The sequence below is a fragment of the Macaca mulatta genome, chromosome 16, assembly GCF_049350105.2.
Source record: "Macaca mulatta isolate MMU2019108-1 chromosome 16, T2T-MMU8v2.0, whole genome shotgun sequence".
In the NCBI taxonomy this organism is placed as follows: Eukaryota; Metazoa; Chordata; class Mammalia; order Primates; family Cercopithecidae; genus Macaca; species Macaca mulatta.
The window spans coordinates 44,862,571-44,867,966 of NC_133421.1; the positions used below are offsets into that span (position 1 = coordinate 44,862,571).

Consider the following 5,396-nt stretch of genomic DNA (forward strand, 5'->3'; position numbering starts at 1 on the left):
GGGCGGGTCTACTAAGCCCGCGAACTCTTTGCAGCGTTTGATTTTCTGGAAGCTCCCAACTTCCTGGTTGTTACCACGTGTCTTAGTTTCGGGAAATTTGGGGATTTTTTTCCTCCCCCTTCTTGCCACCCTTCCTCCGTCTCCTCGCTCCCTCCATCCAACCCTCCCTCCCTAACATCTGTCTATTCATCTATCTGGATTACACTAAAACAAAGAATAAACATTATGAAGAAAGAGAAGAGCTTCCCAGGCCCTCGCAGCCGTCTGCTCCTGCGCTTCCAACGGGGTAGGCGGGTTCCTTCCTCGCACCCTCTTCTATCCCGGTGCCTGCGGTCCCACCTTCCAGGTACCCCTCGGAGAGTCCACCTGAGCTCTCGCTAGAGCTTTCCCCTTCCAACCCGCTCGAATTGCCCAGACACCCAAGCTGAGCTTCTCTCCCCAACGCCCCAGAAAGTGGGTCTTGGAGACCTGGGCAAAAATTTGGGCCTCCGCTTCTGTTTCGGGCCTCCGCTTCTGTTCCCTTGCCAAATGCGGCAGGTGTGCAGATTGGTCCACTCTTGGTTCCTGGCTGGGTTTATGGAGCCTGCGGCCGGGGCAGGCTCCGCAGACCCCGAGCCAGAGTAGGATTTAACGGCGGCCGGTGCGCTGTGTTTGGTCAACCCCGGTAACCGTCACACTGCTCGTGATACGAAAAAAACCAGCCAGCGTTCTGCTTTTCTGCCCTACTGCAGTCTTTAGCACCCGCCCGAGTATTTAGCACCTGTCCGAGTATTTGGATTTTGTAATCCTCCTCCCTTTGGTCAACTCCCCATCCTTGGCCGAGAGCTCGCCCTTGGCCGGGCTCCGTGCTGCCAGCCTTGCGGGACCCTCGCATATGTCCCGGGCGGCTCTGTCTGAGGCCCAGTTCTCACTGATGCTGAGTGGCCCAAAGGTGCGAGCAGCGGTTAATGCTGGGCTGATTAATACAGGCTCCAGTGGAGGCGAAAGTAAGTAAGTAAAACGAATTGCAGTATATATACACAATGTGTATTTGGATACGCGTACGTATATATTACACATATGTGTATGTAACGCACGTTTGTTACAATGAGGTCATAATGTTCATGCTGTTTCATAACCCACTTTCTTTCAATGACCACCTTTTCATTTCAGTAAATCTTCGTATTCTCACATTCCAGCTTCTCCATTTTTCTTAAACATGTTATTTACAGATAGTTTGTGCAAACCTGTACCGAATCCGGAACTATGCATCTACAACGTGCTAAAAGATTGTCAACCTAGGATCCTATAACAACCTATAACAACCACAGAAAAAAGAGACCTACCTAAATGGAGGCAAAGTAATGACTTCAGACAAAAAAAAAAAAGGAATTCTGAAAATCTGAGGGAATTTGTCACCAGCCGATCTTTCTTATGAAAAAATATTAAAGGAAGTGTTTTAGGTGGAAGGAAAATGATACCTGAATGAAACTCAGCCCTACAAAAAACAGTGAAGAGCCCAGAAGATAGTAAATATGTAGATAAATATAAAAAATCCTTTTGCACTTAAAATTATTCTTCTTTCAATACGACAAAATGTATTTTCATCGGATATTAATTATGAACCCATAATGCATGTAAACTAAATACAATACCTCAAATCATTCTGCACAAATTACAGATCACATTTATTTAATAACAAAATGTCTAGTTTAATAAAACGTTTTTAGAAACTCATAATTTTCAAAAACAAAGAATAAAAATATTAAATACATCACTTTATGGCAGAGGACAACATAAATTTATTTCTGCAACACAGCAGGCAAACTGTTGTGTTTGCAGAGTGGAGAAAAAATTTAAAGCAAAAAGTCAGGAAATGAGTGTTCATAAATTTCTGCTTAACTGAGGCTCAATAGTTATTGTAAGAAACAGGAGCCTTTGAACATCAGATTTTGTTTATAAAAATAAAAACTTCCCCAAACGTCAGATTTTTTCACCTCAGCAAATGTTTTTTCCTTTGATAATTCATAATCCTGCTGTTCATTTGTCACTTTTATGAATATCTGGTAACTTCATAAACAACTACCAATGGCACACTTCAAATGCTGATTCTGTTGAATTTTCTTATATATTTTTCCCCCAATGAACCTAGGGCCTATGATAGAGAAGCTATTGAAACATACTAAGGTAACAATTGGTCTTAGAGAGACTTCACAGCAAGTGTTTAATGAAAGCCACTACATTTCCAGCTCTAAAAAAGAGCCAGACAGACACAATCCCTGCTTCCAGAGTTCACCATTCAGAATACAGCAGGGCAAGCACTGATTCTGAATCATTATGAGCTTTGATTTCATCTTTCAGTATTTACATAGATACTGATTTCTTCTGGAAGGGCAAATAAAATCTTCCCTTACATCATTCTTTGGATTCTCATAAGGGGTAGTTTGAAGTCTGTATGTTGACAAGGCCAGTAGATACTTAGTTTTCTCTAATTGCCTTCTACTACTTCAGACCATGTCAAGTATTTTGTTTTCCCTTTCAGTTCTCCCCAACCTCTACCTTCTGCAGTTTTGCCTATCCAGTCGGCTTTTCTGTAACACTTTGCTACACTTTTCTGTTCCCCTTCACTGTTTTCCTCTGTTGCTTTCCTCCTTAACAGAAGCCTGGTCATCTGGACTTCCCCATCTTTCCTTTCCTGGCTTCTTATTCACATGGGTGACTAATCTCAGAACTTCCTTAAAAGTTGTATCTTCAGTAAATATAACTCGTCAGCACTTTCGATCTGCATTTCCTTGAGCTTTTGTTGTTGCTTTTTTAATCATCAGATCTTCTGTGCAATAATATTATCTTCCTGAATGCTATTTAGAAATATTATCCTCAAAACACCAGTGGTTTCTTGAAGATACTTGTTTTAAAAGTTGTGTCAAAAGAGATTGATAAAGGAATCTATAACTCAGCAAAGGATGCTTCTACTTTATTGTGAATTCCCACCATTACAAGTACTGGATTCTGCAAGTCCAACATTAAAACCTGGTATGAGACATCAATTTATACATATAAGAGTTAGATTATAATTTTAATTTTTTTGATGGATATTAAACTGAAATTTATATAATATGTGAGGTTTGAATCTTTAAAAAAGTAAATTATAAAAATTTAATATAGTTAACTGTTCACTGATACGTCTATTGACTTCATCATAACCTATATATTTAATTAAAAATCAAACTATGAGTGTGCAAATCAGATGCTATCAAGCAAATTGCCATCCAAGATCCGTAATTCTTTTTATATTTTTAACTCAGATGAATATATAAGACTCAGTACATTTTAATGTTCCAAATTGTTCTAAAAAATAAAATTAGCAGAAGCTTCCAGTTAACACAGTTCCGCTAATTCATTCCCCCGCCCCGCAGTGAACTACCTGTTTGTGTTGTGAGGTAGCAATCAAAGACTATGATCTTCTGTGAGGGTAGGAGCCTTAATTCTTATGCATTACCTCTTCATATGAAGAGTATGGACAAAAAAAAAAAAACAGATGAGTCACCTTTCATCATTCATTGACTCTTGGTGTTTTCATAGTATGTTAAATGCCTGATTTCCACAAAAATACCAATATTTATTCTGAAAGGTAATCGTAAGTTCCAAATCGTATGTTCCAAGTAGCAGATTTTTTTTTTTTTTTTTTTGAGACAGAGTCTCGCTCTGTCACCCAGGCTGGAGTGCAGTGGCGCGATCTCGGCTCAGTGCAACCTCCGGCCCTCCAGGTTTAAGCAATTGTCTGCCTCAGCCTCCGGAGTAGCTGGGATTACAGGCACGTGCCACCATGCCCAGCTAATTTTTTTGTATTTTTAGTAGAGATGGGGTTTTACCATCTTGGCCAGGCTGGTCTTGAACTCCTGACCTCGTGATCCACCCACCTCGGCCTCCCAAAGTACTGGGATTGCAGGCGTGAGCCACCGCGCCCGGCCCAAGTAGTAGATATTAACAACTTCCAGCATGATCTCTAGGAATAATCCGCAGTTCTAAACCCTGTTTTAGAAAAACATTTCCAGCAGTCTGTGCAAGATTTATTCCTATTCTATCATTGGTAATAACTGCACATGTTGCAGCATGAACTTTAAATTCTTCAGCTGCAAACTTTAAGACTGCGGTGAAAGGTGTACTTTCAGGAACACAGAGTACTTTGTATGGTATCAGACATCGGGACAGATGTCAGCATGATCTTAAAGGAAACCTTCTACATGGTGGTGCCAGGATGAATCTAGAACACACGCCAGCTCTGCGGGGTAGCATGACTTCCTCCACTGTGCTGAAAATTATTCTTAAAATAATTAATTTTTTAAAGGAATAAAGCTATGTATTGTGGTGCTTATAATAGAAATATTTTATTTTTAGAAATAGAGGAAATGGGTGTGTATTGTTGTAAAGCTCTTACGTAATTCACAAAGTCATATACTATGACTAAACTGTGGTAAGTTGAAGGTGCATATTGTAAGCCCTAGAGCTACCACTGAAGAAATGGGAACAAAAGCATATAGATAATAAACCAAAAAAGGACTTTTCCTTATGACTCCTATATTCTTCCTGTTTTTATAAAAATATTATTTTTCCTACCTGTTTTTGCTTTATAAACATGCGATAGACTTTTTCCCCATAAGTTATTGCAGTACAGGTGGTATTTGGTTATATGAGTAAGTTCTTTAGCAGTGATTTGTGAGATTTTGGTGCACATACCATCCAAGCAGTACACACTGCGCCATATTTGTTGTCTTTTAATCCCTTGTCCCCTTCCCACGCTTCCCCCAGAGTCCCCAAAGTCCACTGCATTATTATTATGCCTTTGCTCCTCATAGCTTAGCTTCCACGTATCAGTGAGAACATACGATGTTTGGTTTTCCACTCCTGAGTTACTTCACTTGGAATAAGTCTCCAGTCTCATCCAGGTCACTGCAAATGCTGTTAATTCATTCCTTTTGTGGCCGTGTAGTATTCCATCATGTGTGTGTATATATATAATATGTGCTATATGATATATCTATTCCATCATATATATACATATCACATATATTCCATCATATATACATATCACACATTATATGTGATATATATGAATATTCATATATATGATTATTCCACATATATTATCCACATATATTATTCCACATATATAATTCCACATAATATATATGGAATATATATCATATATCATATATATATCCGTATATATGTGGAATAATCATATATATACATATCACATATTATATATATACACACACACACAATGGAATACTACTGTTATATGTATATCTATAGATATCACAGTTCCTTTATCCACTCATTGATTGATGGGCATTTGGGTTGGTTTCATGATTTTGCAATTGTGAATTTTGCTGCTATAAACATGCGTGTGCAAG

At 39.0% G+C, this 5,396-nt stretch overlaps 1 pseudogene; it reads right to left on the reverse strand.

Moving 5' to 3' along the window:
* Positions 1-3,688: 3,688 nt before the first annotated feature.
* Positions 3,689-4,225, reverse strand: LOC144335913 (ubiquitin-fold modifier 1 pseudogene; annotated as a pseudogene).
* Between the last annotated feature and the right edge of the window lie 1,171 nt (positions 4,226-5,396).